The following is an 18,822-nucleotide window of genomic DNA, read 5'->3' as shown; positions in this document are numbered from 1 at the left end:
CGGCGTGTCCCATCACAATTTCTACACTTCGAATAAATATAAGGACAATCCATGGCTAAATGAGAAGGTGACTTGCAAATTTGACAGCTGCAATGATGACTCTGTAAGAGAAGATTATATTAGTGATACGTCCTAGTAGGGAAGATTTTAACTGTCGATATAGTATAAGTAATGGTGAGTCAACTTACTCTGCAAGTAGAGCTTGATGGTGGTTTGCAAATAGAGCTTGTTGATGAATCTTCCATCCTTTGTGAAGCTTGAACCGTGCTTGCTTGATCTATTTTTTGACGTTTGCGTTATTGAGAGAAGGATTTTTGTTATTTGGTGGGTGCTTTCAGTATATTTTTCTAAGGGAATGGGTGGGTTTTATTTAGAATGAAGATCCAACGGTCATATTTTTCAAAAAACTAGCCGTTACTTTTTGAATTTCACATATGCCGGCATAGACGTATAAATACTATATATGCCGTTTTTACAGCCGACGTCGGATATTGGTGTTGAAACGATGCCGGAATTTACTGCAGATTGGGCCCAGTCTATGTATAAAATAAATCAAGTACCGGCAAGGATGTTGAATACTAATCAATATCAGAAACCATTGTCGGCGTTCTTAGCTATATTAACATCAATGCTGACATTTGTGATTTAAAAAAAAAAACACTAGCCGCTAAGGTATTTCTCTATATAAAGAGAGCTAATACTTGAACCCAAGTGCCCCAAACCCGTGTTATATATATATATATATCCTTAAGACTCTTAAGTTATTAACTAAGTTATGAAACCCTAAACCCTAGAATCTATAAATAACCTAGTATAGAACCTATTCATCCCCTACTTCCACATACAACAAATGGCATCGTTTGACTCCGGGGAAGATTTAGCAATCACCCAAGCATGGTACGCTGCAACTCGAGTTATAGGTCGCACTTCATCCGAGAACATATGGGTGAAGATTTTTAACAAATTTAGGCACCATAATGGGAACCCGAAAATAAGAAGTGTTCAACAAATCGAGCAACGACACGACATCATCCTAGATGCGGTAGTTGAGTTTTTAAAAATAAAACACCGGATCGCGCACGTAGCCATAATAGATTCTTCCCTCAACAACTCGTAAGTATCTTTATGATTTATTCCACAAAATCCACATTTTTTTTTAATTTTTATGTAACAAAATAAGTTTGTGTGTTGTTTCTGTAGCACGAAGCCATGAAAGCGCGTTACTTAGAGGAAAAAGGGAAAGCATTCACGTTTGATGAAAACGTGAACTACATGGTAAAAAAAGTTACGGAGTACCACCACCTGGATGAATCTGTCATGTACCTAAGTACAATGACAAGATTGGGGTGATAATTGAGGATAAACCTCTCTCAATTACAAAGAATCGAGCCTCTCTGAGTTAAATGAACACAACCTAAAGAACAAAAGTTCTATTGATTTCTTAATATTCGATGCCCTTCCATTACAGACACAAGAGTATATAAACCATCTCAACTACTACCCTAGAATCCACGGCTAGATAGCCACTAGGTGGGACAATCACAACCCACCATTATAGTTAACTACTAAGGACAGACACAATTACAATATGGGGCACCCCAGGGACATGACATTCCACTCCCCTTGAAAACATCCTTGTCCTCAAGGATGAGAATCACGGAAATTGTATCGAGTAATATATGTTCATCGCCTGCGACACCTTCAGAAGGAATGCAGAAGTAACAAGCAACGATTGTGGTCTGTAGCCGAATTAGTCCCTCAAACTGGTAACACTAATGCAGAAGTAACGCTAATGAATAACCTTGAGAGACTCTTACACATTGCAAATCAGGCCCAACAACCAACTGTCGCCAATGAATAATTATCAGAGCCATTGAACATGACATTCTTGTGTCATTTTCCAAAAGACATGCGAATCTATTGTCTGCACAGCTGCTTCTATCACCCATGGCCTGAGTTCCCATCTCTACATCAAACAGAGGTTTTAACTCTCTTGAGTTGGTCTTAACTAAGTAAATATGCCCACTATCTTCACAATTCACATCTTGGTAAGCATTGATGGAAGTATCAATACCAACAATAATCATGGCTATGGTCCCACTGCAACATGATCTAAGGACTTCAAATATGGAACTTCTCTAACTGCCCCAAGTCCACCCTCTTTTATCATCAAAAATAGTGTATATGTCCTTTAATCGAGTACTCCATGAGTAAACATTTAACAAAACTGAGAAATGAACTTCCAGACTAACACTTCTCATATTCCATGAACCATGTGGAACCAATCTGAACTTCCACCTCAAGTACCCTACCCAAAACAACATTTTAAGAATTTCAATTACCATGAGTAAACATTTACCCTCAGATCTAAAGACTTTCCCCTTGAGAATGAGACCACTAAGTACTTCAGCTCTTATCCCAGAAATCAACCGACCATCTCTTTGCGAAATGCAATGCTCTTTGTCTTCATCTTTGTAAGGATCTACATGAGCCTGTAACATTATGTTCTTGATTTTTACCCCTTCCTTGCTAACTAACACAACGAAGGTTGTAGGTTCGTCCCCTTCTTCGTGTAGCACTTCTACCTCTTTCTGCTTATCAACATGTGCCTTCGATTGTCTGAAATCAAGTTGCACAGACATTAAGTGAACTGGTGTAACAGTGCAAACAATTGGTTTCATCCTCTGGCAGGTTGCTGTTAAGTCCTCTTGTACTACCCCCGGTTCACTCACTTTGCAATTCGTATTATCGCAATTTTGAATCTGTACAACACATATTATTCTCCTGAGCTTGCATTTCAACCACCCTTGGTACATAAAATTCGGTACAATGTGAAAGTTAATAATACCACTATGTAAAACTTTGATTTCTAGCATTCCTTCATATAATTCCACTCTTATACAATCCCTCTTGAGCTGATAAAACTGTTAGAGCATAGGTCGGTCAACCTCGCATGCGTTGCTATCTCAAGCATGTTTGTCAATGTTAGTGATCGAAACTATAAGTCTTGATTTCTAGCCTACATAGATAAGTCTCAGACTAGGATAGAAAAGTGTAGTTGAGTTCAACGACTTCATGGAGATTCATCATACAACGACGAAGATCTATACAAGGAACCGTGGAACTTCATCAACAAAAAGGTATGTGGAGACTTGAACTTATCTATCACTCAAAAGTCTATCTCTTCTATCTCCTACTTATTATGAGACAAAAGTCGTATGCTATATAGACTAGATCATACACATTTGATATTTCGAGCCGAGTATATCTCGCCTATCTATATCTCGAAATCATGTGTTGGTAAAGCGTTTCGCTTTGATCAAGTTTATCTTCACCTAGTGGTGGAAGTCATGAAAAGTTTCAATCACTTTGAGAATTGCTCTGACGTGAATCGGTCTGTGAATAACGCCTACATAGCGTCCTCTGAGAATGTCTCAATGATTGAAATTAGAGTTTAGATTACATAACCATGTATTCCTTGAACCGAAGTTTTCGAACTTTGTTGATCAATAGAAATCGGGATGATTGTGGAATTGGCTTGCCAAGTCCGCGAACTGACGGAAGTTCTCGACCGAGAATTTCTGCTGGATTTTCCAAAACTCGTTTGTGTGCTAAGTCCGCGAACTGGCGGAAGTTCTCTTTCCGAGAATTTTTGATGAGTTTGGAAAACTCAACCGATTAACTTAAGTCCACGAACTTGTTTGTGAACTTAAGAGGTTGTGATCTAAAGATGTGCTCTGAACATGAAACTTAAATTACTAAGGAATGCTTTATGCAAACCGTGGCTATAAAGTTCATGAGCCGATTCAATCGAATCGAATCATCTTTGTTACAATTGTGTCTTGTGTAGTTACATAAGATCTCATAGCAATTGAACAACTCTTTAACTAGTTCATTTGAGTCATTGAACTAGTTATGGTGAAGAAGAACAAGGTTAATATGAAATGCTCATATGGTTAACCTTTTGGGTTACTATGTTGAACCAACATACACGTACACGTTTGGGCATGGATTTCACGAACCCAGTAAACGTCTACCCAAGTGTGTGTGATAAGCTAAGTTTTCAATCTAACGGTTGAGAAATATTAGCTTGAATCTAAATCAGGTTTTCATCTAACGGTGAATAAGGATTGCTTTCTAACTAAGGCAAAACCCTGATTTGAAGGCTAAATAAAGGAGACATCTAGCATTGTGCAAAACTAATCCCCACACGTCTGTGTCTACTAGTGCGCCCGCTAGATTCGATCTCAATTAACCTTTGATTTTCTTCTCTAAAATCAGGTTAACGACTTAAAGACTTCATTGGCATTGTGAAGCCAGACCGATACTACTTTATCGTAGTTGTGTGATCTGATCTTGCATCTTCTATCGTACGAGTACAATCGATTGATTGACTTGAGATCGTGAGAGTTCTCCGATAGGCAATATAAAGAAGTCACAAACATATTTGTCTCACTGTTTGTGATTTCTCGACAATCCGCTTGTGTAGTCAGGAAGGATTGTAGAGAGGTGATTGATTAATCTAGGTTGTTCTTTGGGAATATAAGACCGGATAATCAATTGGTTCCTGTTCACCTTAATTTATCAAAAGATGGAACAAAACTAGGGTTTATCTGTGGGAGATAGATTTATCCTTTGATAGACTTTTCTGTGTGAGACAGATTTGTTTATTATCAAGTCTTCGATTTTGGGTTGCAGCAACTCTTGGTTGTGGGTGAGATCAGCTAAGGGAATCAAGTGCGCAATATCCTGCTGGGATTAGAGGCGTAGGAGTACAACTGTACCTTGAATTAGTGGGAGACTGATTGGGGTTCAACTATAGTCCAGTCTGAAGTTAGCTTGTAATAGGATAGTGTCTGTAGCGGCTTAATACAATGTGTATTCAATCTGGACTAGGTCCCGGGGTTTTTCTGCATTTGCGGTTTCCTCGTTAACAAAATTTCTGGTGTCTGTGTTATTTATATTTCCGCATTATATTTGTTATATAATTGAAATAATACAGGTTATGCTTTTGTGATCATCAATTGGAAATCCGACCTTTGGTTGTTGATTGATATTGATTGATCCTTGGACATTGGTCTTTGGTATCGTCCAAGTTTTCCTTGTGTTTGATTAGGACTCGCTGATTTCTATTAGCTTGAGTAATATCAAAAACAAGAGAGAGAGATTAACTCCTTGAGATATTTTTATCTATATTGAGTCTGACTGTCTAGTTGATTCTCTAGCAAAGTATTTCGGAGTTAGTCCATACAGATTGCTAAGCGAAATATTGGGTGGTGTTGTTAGACCCCCGCTTTTTCAATTGGTATCAGAGCAGGCAAACACGTTAAAGACCTTATAAGTCTGTGTTTGTAGCGATCTGATTATGGACGAGTCTATCTCTAATAACATACCAGTTCAGAAATTACCAGATGATTCTAAAAGCTTGGATTCACCTGAGAGAACTGTCACATCTAAGTCAATATCCAAACATTCTCTTGATGTAAAAACTGTTGATTGGGAAACTCTCCTAGAAGAACAGTTGGATGAACTTTCTGATGAAGGTGATTCAGACATTGATAGAGATGTTGATGAGGAAGTCTCAGAGTATGTTAAGTTTTTGGATTCGTGGAATATGAAGAAGATTACAACTTCTCATGTCACACCTCTTCTGACTCCTCTCTGTCGAGAAAACAAGAAATTGAGAAGATGTTACGCAGGTATTTATTTTTCGAATCGTTCTAACGAATCGAGCCTCAAGGATTCTGAGGAAAACCTACGTATGAAGTCACTTGAATGTGATAATCTTTACCAAAAGTACTTTTTGTTGGAAGAGAAACTTGCAGAATCTGAAGCAAGGTTTAACCCCCAGCAAACAAGTTTTGACGACAGAGAAAGCGCTTATCTCACTCGAGAAAAACGCCTTGAGGCTGATTTAGCTGCTGCTCTTGATAAAATCAAGATGTTGGAAGATGACTTGAAAAAGTTCAATACTAGTTCAAGCAAATTAACCACCATGCTAGGAGCAGTTAAAGATCATCGTGATACACGAGGATTGGGATATAAGGGAATAGATGCTCCAAGTACTAGCAAAGAGGTAAAATTTGTCAAGGCTAGTGATTCTTCTCAACAAAAGGTTTCCACTGATGGTAAAAGTGAAATACCTTCTCCGGTAGTTAAGGTTCAAAAGAGCAAAGTATATCAACCTCCAAAACCAGCACACACGGATCGAGGTAAGAACATTCCTTATGCTTGCCACTATTGCGGAAATAAAGTCACCTGGAAAGGAGATGTCGTTTCCGTATAAGGAATGAGAAACTTCATGATGTTCTTGTTTGGGAATCACAAGAAGTTGTGAAACCAAGATCATACGTTAAGACTGATCCTCTTAACGTTACAGGTTGTAACTGTCCAACCTTTAAGCAAAGGAATCAATACTATGATAAACCTAGATTTGCCTATAAACATCGTACGAATCCTTTTCACAATCGTAATGGTTATCAAAAGGAAAACTTCGTAAAGACGAAGACAAGATCCGATGCTCCCAATTGGAGAAAGACTAACTTGCAAAAGAATAGTCAATCCAATTCTCTTCCGAGAATTCTAGAAGAGAGTGATGGGAGGAAGGTTCCGACTATTCCTAAACGCACTCAGAAGTGGATACCGAAGAAATACAATGATGTTTTGAGTGTGAAAAGGAATGATCTTCCAGAAAACTCCATGATTATAGAAAAGGCAGTATCCATGATGTTGGAACTTAACAAGTTTTTGTGGAAAAATGGAATTGGATGTGAAAAGTTCTAAAAGTGATCTCTTTCATGATAATCCAAAGGTCACTTGTGGTGAGCAAGACTTTGTTCACCCCAACGCAACTTGATTGTGTTGGAAGTGCATTCTCACCAAGGAATGCCCTACTTTGTATACGGTGATGGAAGCACAAGAATTGGGGCACACAGATTATGTTCGGTAAGGCGGTAGAATTCAATTAGATTCATCTAAAAAGGTATGTCTATAAACGTGAGAAAGATTTGTACTTTTATTTGCTTAGAATACTTATAATAATCTTGCTTATCGTTCATTTCTACCTAACTTGATCTGTGTTTAAGGTTCTTAAATATTTAGGTTTGAAAATAATAGTTCAGGATGTTTGGACTACATGTTACACATACCAAGTATGCATAACAACATTTAAAATCAACATCCAGGGGTTTAAGTTCGCAAACCCGTATGCATATTGGACGTCGATATTCGGGAATCTTGTTTTGGACGTAACTTCTTCGTCCGAACTCAGATTTACCTCATTTTTTTTTGCGTTCACTTCTTTATTGAATTCCCTTCAAAATGAAGATGAGAATTTTTGAATTTGGATGAGTTAATATTGGTCTTTGTCCTGTCTCTTTTTTTTTATTATTTGCTCCGTTTCGTTGCACTTGTTTTATTCTCTTGGACTTGGGCACTGGGATTCTTGGAGAAATCCTATTCTAAGCTATTTTGTGGCTGTTACAAGAGTGATGTTGGTGAATCACAAAGAAGGAAGTTCGAGAATGGGTAGTAGTTCACATTGCTATATATTCTTGAGTGTTCACAATCATCATCATGTGAACTATGGTGCATAGTCGTCAATGACTTTGTATGTTCTTCTTTGTTAAGGAAATATTTTTATACGCTTTTGGTAACCATTATTGGTATAAATCCGTGCGAAAAAGATTGATTATACCTTCTAAGGGCAAAGATTGTTATTGCAGTGTTAATCTGTTTGATTTTGAAGTATTGCAATATTTTTATGGGATATGTATTGTTTGCGTCCGTGAACTTGAAGGTCCCATATTGTGTCAAAAGTAAAGTCGTTCATAAATTGATATTCATATTGATGAAAGGACGAATGGACTTTTGACAATTACAAAAGTTATGCCTATGCAGTCATTTATTTGATGGAAAATAGGATAAAATCTTTTTTTCAACAAGGATAAAGTCTATTATGTCGTTATGATGGAAAATAGAATAGATCTTTGTATGTTATCCACGGTATTGATCTTCATTGATCCATTTTATTATTTCCTATCGTGAAGGATGCATTGTGTGTCTTATGTTGAGCACCTTACAACTAAGTCAATTTACCTTGGCTTTGTTGGTTGTTCCATGAGATGCTATATGTCGAGCATTAGGAACTAAATTAATCAACTAGTTTGGTTATTTAGTTAGTACTCCATAAGTTTTCTTTCTTATGTTGAGTACATGTACGGTTAAGGTTGTCATATTCTATGATGAACTTAGTCGGGGTTCCATAAGTTTTTTTATGTTGAGCCCAAAATAATTAAATTAATTACTTCGGTGATTAGTTTGGTTATTTGTATTCCAATTAGATTAATTATAGGTTCTCTTGTAATTAATCTAGTTGAGTTTTCATATATTCTACAAGTTCTTGTGTTGAGTATATGAAAGGCTACACTATCATGTTCTATTGGTTAATGTCGTCGTATATTCCGTAAGGTTTTCCTTATGTTGAGTATTTGAACGGTTAATTTAGTCATCACCGTGTGATTGACTTATTCGTAGCTCCGTGGGTTTACTTATGTTGAGCACTTTCAATTAAATTGATCACTTTTGTGGTTTGATTTAGTTGCGTATTCCAATTGAATTAATCATGGGTTTACTTGTGGTTAATTTGGTTGAGTTTTGGATATAGAAAATCATTCTCATGATTTTTGGTGTCCAAATTAAAAATCCTTCTTTTCTTTCGAAATTAAGGTCGCTCTTGTTGTTCTCTCGGGAATGACATCAAATGGGAAAGAGTTCTTTTGAACTTGTGCTTAATGGTAATATCTTGCGGGGAGTGCGGCTGTGAAATTTTATAGGGGTTATCTTGTATCTTAAAACTCCTTGATGAATGTTGTTAGCTTCGGCTATTAGATTACATCTAAATTAAGTTGGCATGTACTTTTCTTTTGGTCATGAAATGTCTCTTGTGGAAATTTCATTATGGTCCCATTCTTGTACCTTTGCCAATTTTATTGACAAAAAGGGGGAGAAATATTGTATTTCACACTACAAATACATATGGTTTTCGGATCATTGTGTAAGGGGGAGTGGTTTCCATGATCGAGATGGAGTATTGACTAAGGAGGAGTGATACATATCACCATAGTATTATTGTTAAATTCGTGACACAATTGGACTTTGATGTTATATAATAATACTATGACACTGTATAATAATGATAGAGAATCTCGATTTCTCTCATTGTTATAGCTACGGATCTTCAACAACGATGGTGATAAACTTACAACCTTTGGGATCATTGGAGTACTTGGAAGGACGAAGATTTCAAGGAACGTTGAAGATTATACTATGGAATAGGAGCCACTAAAGTTTATCTTTTTTGTATTCCATATATATTAATAGTTTTGTCACTAAAATTGACAAAGGGGGAGATTGTTAGAGCATAGCTCGGTCAACCTCGCATGCGTTTCTATCTCAAGCATGTTTGTCAATGTTAGTGATCAAAACTATATGTCTTGATTTCTAGCCTATATAGCTAAGTCACAGACTAGGATAGAAAAGTGTAGTTGATCTCAAGGACTTCATGGCGATTCATCATACAACGACGAAGATCTATACAAGGAACCGTGGAACTTCATCAACAAAAAGGTATGTGGAGACTTGAACTTATCTATCACTCAAAAGTCTATCTCTTCTATCTCCTACTTCTTATGAGACAAAAGTCGTATGCTATATATACTAGATCATACACATTTGATATTTCGAGCCGAGTATATCTCGCCTATCTATATCTCGAAATCATGTGTTGGTAAAGCGTTTCGCTTTAATCAAGTTTATCTTCACCTAGTGATGGAAGTCATGAAAAGTTTCAATCACTTTGAGAATTGTTCTGACGTGAATCGGTCTGTGAATAACGCCTACAGAGCGTCCTCTGAGAATGTCTCAATGATTGAAATTAGAGTTTAGATTACATAACCATGTATTCCTTGAACCGAAGTTTTCGAACTTTGTTGATCAATAGAAATCGGGATGATTGTGGAATTGGCTTGCCAAGTCCGCGAACTGACGGAAGTTCTCGACCGAGAATTTCTGCTGGATTTTCCAAAACTCGTTTGTGTGCTAAGTCCGCGAACTGGCGGAAGTTCTCTTTCCGAGAATTTCTGTTGTGTTTGGAAAACTCAACCGATTAACTTAAGTCCACGAACTTGTTTGTGAAATTAAGAGGTTGTGATCTAAAGATGTGCTCTGAACATGAAACTTAAATTACTAAGGAATGCTTTATGCAAACCGTGTCTATAAATTTCATGAGCCGATTCAATCGAATCGAATCATCTTTGTTTCAATTGTGTCTTGTGTAGTTACATAAGATCTCATAGCAATTAAACAACTCTTTAACTAGTTCATTTGAGTCATTGAACTAGTTATGGTGAAGAAGAACAAGGTTAATATGAAATCCTCATATGGTTAACCTTTTGGGTTACTATGTTGAACCAACACACACGTACACGTTTGGGCATGGATTTCACGAACCCAGTAAAAGTCTACCCAAGTGTGTGTGACAAGCTAAGTTTTCAATCTAACGGTTGAGAAATATTAGCTTGAATCTAAATCAGGTTTTCATCTAACGGTGAATAAGGATTGCTTTGTAACTAAGGCAAAACCCTGATTTGAAGGCTATATAAAGGAGACATTTAGCATTGTGCAAAACTAATCCCCACACGTCTGTGTGCTACTAGTGCGCCCGCTAGATTCGATCTCAATTAAACTTTGATTTTCTTCTCTAAAATCAGGTTAACGACGTAAAGACTTCATTGGGATTGTGAAGCCAGACCGATACTACTTTATCGTAGTTGTGTGATCTGATCTTGCATCTTCTATCGTACGAGTACAATCGATTGATTGACTTGAGATCGTGAGAGTTCTCCGATAGGCAAGACAAAGAAGTCACAAACATATTTGTCTCACTGTTTGTGATTCCTCGACAATCCGCTTGTGTAGTCAGGAAGGATTGTAGAGAGGTGATTGATTAATCTAGGTTGTTCTTTGGGAATATAAGACCGGATAATCAATTGGTTCCTGTTCACCTTGATTTATCAAAAGATGGAACAAAACTAGGGTTTATCTGTGGGAGACAGATTTATCCTTTGATAGACTTTTCTGTGTGAGACAGATTTGTTTATTATCATGTCTGCGATTTTGGGTTGCAACAACTCTTGGTTGTGAGTGAGATCATCTAAGGGAATCAAGTGCGCAGTATCCTGCTGGGATTAGAGGCGTAGGAGTACAACTGTACCTTGAATTAGTGGGAGACTGATTGGGGTTCAACTATAGTCCAGTCTGAAGTTAGCTTGTAGTAGGCTAGTGTCTGTAGCGGCTTAATACAGTGTGTATTCAATCTGGACTAAGTCTCGGGGTTTTTCTGCATTTGCAGTTTCCTCGTTAACAAAATTTCAGGTGTCTGTGTTATTTATATTTCCGCATTATATTTTTTATATAATTGAAATAATACAGGTTGTGCGTTTGTGATCATCAATTGGAAATCCGACCTTTGGTTGTTGATTGTTATTGATTGATCCTTGGACATTGGTCTTTGGTACCGTCCAAGTATTCCTTGGTTTGATTAGGACTCGCTGATTTCTATTAGCTTGAGTAATATCAAAAACAAGAGAGAGATATTAACTCCTTGAGATATTTTTATCTAGATTGAGTCTGACTGTCTAGTTGATTCTCTAGCAAAGTATTTCGGAGTTAGTCCATACATATTTCTAAGCGAAATATTGGGTGGTGTTGTTAGACCCCCGCTTTTTCAATTGGTATCAGAGCTGGCAAACACGTTAAAGACCTTATAAGTCTGTGTTTGTAGCGATCTGATTATGGACGAGTCTATCTCTAATAACATACCAGTTTAGAAATTACCAGATGATTCTAAAAGCTTGGATTCACCTGGGAGAACTGTCACATCTAAGTCAATATCCAAACATTCTCTTGATGTAAAAACTGTTGATTGGGAAACTCTCCTAGAAGAACAGTTGGATGAACTTTCTGATGAAGGTGATTCAGACATTGATAGAGATGTTGATGAGGAAGTCTCAGAGTATGTTAAGTTTTTGGATTCGTGGAATATGAAGAAGATTACAACTTCTCATGTCACACCTCTTCTGACTCCTCTCTGTCGAGAAAAAAAGAAATTGAGAAGATGTTACGCATGTATTTATTTTTCGAATCGTTCTACCGAATCGATCATCAAGGATTCTGAGGAAAACCTACGTATGAAGTCACTTGAATGTGATAATCTTTATCAAAAGTAATTTTTTTTGGAAGAGAAACTTGCAGAATCTGAAGCAAGGTTTAACTCCCAGCAAACAAGTTTTGACGACAGAGAAAACGCTTATCTCACTCGAGAAAAACGCCTTGAGGCTGATTTAGCTGCTGCTCTTGATAAAATCAAGATGTTGGAAGATGACTTGAAAAAGTTCAATACTAGTTCAAGCAAATTAACCACTATGCTAGGAGCAAGTAAAAATCATCGTGATACACGAGGATTGGGCTATAAGGGAATAGATGCTCCAAGTACTAGCAAAGAGGTAAAATTTGTCAAGGCTAGTGATTCTTCTCAACAAAAGCTTTCCACTGATGGAAAAAGTGAAATACCTTCTCCGGCAGTTAAGGTTCAAAAGAGCAAAGTATATCAACCTCCAAAACCAGTACACACGGATCGAGGTAAGAACATTCCTTATGTTTGCCACTATTGCAGAAATAAAGTCACCTGGAAAGGAGATGTCGTTTCCGTATAAGGAATGAGAAACTTCATGATGTTCTTGTTTGGGCATCACAAGAAGTTGTGAAACCAAGATCATACGTTAAGACTGATCCTCTTAACGTTACAGGTTGTAATTGTCCAACCTTTAATCAAAGGAATCAATACTATGATAAACCTAGATTTGCCTATAAACATCGTACGAATCCTTTTCACAATCGTAATGGTTATCAAAAGGATAACTTCGTAAAGACGAAGACAAGATCCGATGCTCCCAATTGGAGAAAGACTAACTTGAAAAAGAATAGTCAATCCAATTCTCTTCCGAGAATTCTAGAAGAGAGTGATGGTAAGAAGGTTCCGACTATTCCTAAACGCACTCATAAGTGGATACCGAAGAAAGACAATGATGTTTTGAGTATGAAAAGGAATGATCTTCTAGAAAACTCCATGATTATAGAAAAGGCAGTATCCATGTTGTTGGAACTTAACAAGTTTTTTTGGAAAAATGGAATTGGATGTGAAAAGTTCTAAAAGTGATCTCTTTCATGATAATCCAAAGGTCACTTGTGGTGAGCAAGACTTTGTTCACCCCAACGCAACTTGATTGTGTTGGAAGTGCATTCTCACCAAGGAATGTCCTGCTTTGTATACGGTGAGGGAAGCACAAGAATTGGGGCACACAGATTATGTTCGGTAAGGCGGTATAATTCAATTAGATTCATCTAAAAAGGTATGTCTATAAACGTGAGCAAGATTTGTACTTTTATTTGCTTAGAATACTTATAATAATCTTTCTTATCGTTCATTTCTACCTAACTTGATCTGTTTTTAAGGTTCTTAAATGTTTAGGTTTGAAAATAATATTTCAGGATGTTTGGACTACATGGTACACATACCAAGTATGCATAACAACATTTAAAATCAAAATCCAGGGGTTTAAGTTCGCAAACCCGTATGCATATTTGACGTCGATATTCGGTAAACTTGTTTTGGACGTAACTTCTTCGTCCGAACTCAGATTTACCCCTTTTTTTGCGTTCTCTTCCTTATTGAATTCCCTTCAAAATGAAGATGAGAATTGTTGAATTTGGATGAGTTAATATTGGTCTTTGTCATGTCTCTTGTTTTTTAGTGTTTGCTCCGTTTCGTTGCACTTGTTCTATTCTCTTGGACTTGGGCACTGGGATTCTTGGAGAAATCCTATTCTAAGCTATTTTTTGGCTGTTACAAGAGTGATGTTGGTGAATCACAAAGAAGGAAGTTCGATAATGGGTAGTAGTTCACATTGCTATATATTCTTGAGTGTTCACAATCATCATGTGAATTATGGTGCATAGTCGTCAATGACTTTGTATGTTCTTCTTTGTTAAGGAAATATTTTTATACGCTTTTGGTAACCATTCTTGGTATAAATCCGTGCGAAAAAGATTGATTATACCTTCTAAGGGCAAAGATTGTTATTGCAGTATTAATCTGTTTGATTTTGAAGTATTGCAATATTTTTATGGGATATGTATTGTTTGCGTCCGTGAACTTGAAGGTCCCATATTGTGTCAAAAGTAAAGTCGTTCATAAATTGATATTCATATTGATGAAAGGACGAATGGACTTTTGATAATTATAAAAGTTGTGCCTATGCAGTCATTTATTTGATGGAAAATAGGATAAAATCTTTTGTTCAACAAGGATAAAGTCTATTATGTTGTTATGATGGAAAATAGAATAGATCTTTGTATGTTATCCATGGTATTGATCTTCATTGATCCATTTTATTATTTCCTATTGTGAAGGATCCATTATGTGTCTTATGTTGAGCACCTTACAACTAAGTCGATTTACCTTGGCTTTGTTGGTTGTTCCATGAGATGTTATATGTCGAGCATTAAGAACTAAATTAATCAACTAGTTTGGTTATTTAGTTAGTACTCCATAAGTTTTCTTTCTTATGTTGAGTACATGTACGGTTAAGGTTGTCATATTCTATGATGAACTTAGTCGGGGTTCCATAAGTTTTTTTTATGTTGAGCCCAAAATAATTAAATTGATTACTTCGGTGATTAGTTTGTATTCCAATTAGATTAATTATAGGTTCTCTTGTAATTAATCTAGTTGAGTTTTCATATATTCTACAAGTTCTTGTGTTGAGTATATGAAAGGCTACACTATCATGTTCTATTGGTTAATGTAGTCGTATATTCCGTAAGGTTTTCCTTATGTTGAGTATTTGAACGGTTAAGTTAGTCATCACCGTGTGATTGACTTAGTCGTAGCTCCGTGAGTTTACTTATGTTGAGAACTTTCAATTAAATTGATCACTTTTGTGGTTTGATTTAGTTACGTATTCCAATTGAATTAATCATGGGTTTACTTGTGGTTAATTTGGTTGAGTTTTGGATATAGAAAATCATTCTCATGGTTTTTGGTGTCCAAATTAAAAATCCTTCTTTTCTTTCGAAATTAAGGTCGCTCTTGTTGTTCTCTCGGGAATGACATCAAATGGGGGAGAGTTCTTTTGAACTTGTGCTTAATGGTAATATCTTGCGGGGAGTGCGGCTGTGAAATTTTATAGGGGTTATCTTGTATCTTAAAACTCCTTGATGAATGTTGTTAGCTTCGGATATTAGATTACATCTAAATTAAGTTGGCATGTATTTTTCTTTTGTTCATGAAATGTCTCTTGTGGAAATTTCATTATGGTCCCATTCTTGTACCTTTGCCAATTTTATTGACAAAAAGGGGGAGAAATATTGTAGTTCACACTACAAATACATATGGTTTTCGGATCATTGTGTAAGGGGGAGTGGTTTCCATGATCGAGATGGAGTATTGACTAAGGAGGAGTGATACATATCACCATAGTATTATTGTTAAATTCGTGACACAATTGGACTTTGATGTTATATAATAATACTATGACACTGTATAATAATGATAGAGAATCTCGATTTCTCTCATTGTTATAGCTACGGATCTTCAACAACGATGGTGCTAAACTTACAACCTTTGGGATCATTGGAGTACTTGGAAGGACGAAGATTTCAAGAAACATTGAAGATTATACTATGGAATAGGAGCCACTAAAGTTTATATTTTTTGTATTCCATATGTATTAATAGTTTTGTCACTAAAATTGACAAAGGGGGAGATTGTTAGACCATAGCTCGGTCAACCTCGCATGCGTTTCTATCTCAAGCATGTTTGTCAATGTTAGTGATCAAAACTATAAGTCTTGATTTCTAGCCTATATAGCTAAGTCTCAGACTAGGATAGAAAAGTGTATTTGAGCTCAAGGACTTCATGGCGATTCATCATACAACGACGAAGATCTATACAAGGAACCGTGGAACTTCATCAATAAAAAGGTATGTGGATACTTGAACTTATCTATCACTCAAAAGTCTATCTCTTCTATCTCCTACTTCTTATGAGACAAAAGTCGTATGCTATATAGACTAGATCATACACATTTGATATTTCGAGCCGAGTATATTTCGCCTATCTATATCTCGAAATCATGTGTTGGTAAAGCGTTTCGCTTTGATCAAGTTTATCTTCACCTAGTGATGGAAGTCATGAAAAGTTTCAATCACTTTGAGAATTGCTCTGACGTGAATCGGTCTGTGAATAACGCCTACAGAGCGTCCTCTGAGAATGTCTCAATGATTGAAATTAGAGTTTAGATTACATAACCATGTATTCCTTGAACCGAAGTTTTCGAACTTTGTTGATCAAGAGAAATCGGGATGATTGTGGAATTGGCTTGCCAAGTCCGCGAACTGACGGAAGTTCTCGACCGAGAATTTCTGCTGGATTTTCCAAAACTCGTTTGTGTGTTAAGTCCGCGAACTCAGTCCGCGAACCTAGTCCGCGAACTGGCGGAAGTTCTCTTTCCACGAATTTCTGCTGAGTTTGGAAAACTCAACCAATTAACTTAAGTCCGCGAACTTGTTTGTGAACTTAAGAGGTTATGATCTAAAGATGTGCTCTGAACATGAAACTTAAATTACTAAGGAATGCTTTATGCAAACCGTGTCTATAAAGTTCATGATCCGATTCAATCGAGTCGAATCATCTTTGTTTCAATTGTGTCTTGTGTAGTTACATAAGATTTCATAGCAATTGAACAACTCTTTAACTAGTTCATTTGAGTCAATTAAACTAGTTATGGTAAAGAAGAACAAGGTTAATATGAAATGCTCATATGGTTGACCTTTTTGGGTTACTATGTTGAACCAACATACAAGTACGTGTTTGGGCATGGTTTTCACGAACCCAGTAAACGTTTACCAAAATGTGTGTGACAAGCTAGGTTTTTCGATCTAACGGGTGAGAAATATTGTCTTGATTCTAAATCAGGTTTTCATCTAACAGTGAATAAGGATTGCTTTGTAACTAAGGAAAAACCCTGTTTTGAAGGTTATATAAAGGAGACATCTAGCATTGTGCAAAACTAATCCCCACACGTCTGTGTGCTACTAGTGCGCCCGCTAGAGTTGATCTCCATTAACCTTTGATTTTCTTCTCTAAAATCAGGTTAACAACTTAAAGACTTCATTGGGATTGTGAAGCCAGGCCGAAATACTTTATCGTAGTTGTGTGAACTGATCTTGCATCTTCTATCGTACGAGTACAATCGATTAATTGACTTGAGATCGTGAGAGTTCTCCGATAGGCAATATAAATAAGTCACAAACATTTTCGTCTCACTATTTGTGATTCATCGATAATGCGCTTGTGTAGTCATGAAGGATTGTAGAGAGGTGATTGATTAATCTAGGTTGTTCTTCGGGAATATAAGACCGGATTATGAATTGATTCCTTTTCACCTTGATTTATCAAAAGACGGAACAAAACTAGGGTTTATCTGTGGGAGACAAATTTATCCTTTTATAGACTTTTCTGTGTGAGATAGATTTGTTTATTATCAAGTCTGCGATTTTGGGTAGCAGCAACTCTTGGTTGTGGGTGAGATCAGCTAAGGGAATCAAGTGCGCAGTATGCTGCTGGGATCAGAGGCGTAGGAGTACAACTGTACCTTGAATTAGTGGGAGACTGATTAGGGTTCAACTATAGTCCAGTCCGAAGTTATCTTGTAGTTGGCTAGTGTCTGTAGCGGCTTAATACAATGTGTATTCAATCTGGACTAGGTCCTAGGGTTTTTCTTCATTTGCGGTTTCCTCGTTAACAAAATTTCTGGTGACTGTGTTATTTCTATTTCCGCATTATATTTGTTATATAATTGAAATAATACAGGTTGTGCGTTTGTGATCATCAATTGGAAATCCGACCTTTGGTTGTTGATTGATATTGATTGATCCTTGGACATTGGTCTTTGGTACCGTCCAAGTATTCCTTGTGTTTGATTAGGACTCGCTGATTTCTATTAGCTTGAGTAATATCAAAAACAAGAGAGAGATATTAACTCCTTGAGATATTTTTATCTAGATTGAGTCTGACTGTCTAGTTGATTCTCTAGCAAAGTATTTCGGAGTTAGTCCATACAGATTGCTAAGTGAAATATTGGGTGGTGTTGTTAGACCCCCGCTTTTTCAAAAACAATTCTGCCAATCGATTGTAATAAGAATTAAAATGTTGAGTATCCTTAGAGGTGTTTAGTCCAAACAAAAAATAATTCAAGGTTTCCTTCATAAACTGTTTGCGAGTATTGTGACACACATTCCATAGGCCTGTAGAGTATAATTTGAATTTCCATCTCAAAAAGTCCACTAACTTCGATACAATTGGAGCATGTGTGACCTGTAGATATAGCTGAATAGTAAGAATTTCATGGGTCACAGGTGAAGATTATAAGGAGAGTAATAAGGGACTAATCCTTGGGCTACAAAAATTTTGAGTTCGCAAACTTATGGAAACCGAGAAAACAAGCACCACCAGATAGTTAAACGCCTTCAAAAGAACCTGTAGCTCAAGAGTTTTATTTAGACAACCAGATGTTATCCTTAATAACTTAACCAAGAAAACTTATGTAGCAGTAGGAAAGTGTGTATTCCTTTCATCACCAATCAAACTCCTCACTACCCTACTCATAAGTTGTAACAATAAGTGCTTCCCACCCCAGCTAG

The sequence above is a fragment of the Papaver somniferum genome, unplaced genomic scaffold, assembly GCF_003573695.1.
Source record: "Papaver somniferum cultivar HN1 unplaced genomic scaffold, ASM357369v1 unplaced-scaffold_35, whole genome shotgun sequence".
NCBI classification, from domain to species: domain Eukaryota; kingdom Viridiplantae; phylum Streptophyta; class Magnoliopsida; order Ranunculales; family Papaveraceae; genus Papaver; species Papaver somniferum.
Note: the sequence above shows the minus strand (reverse complement) of the source record.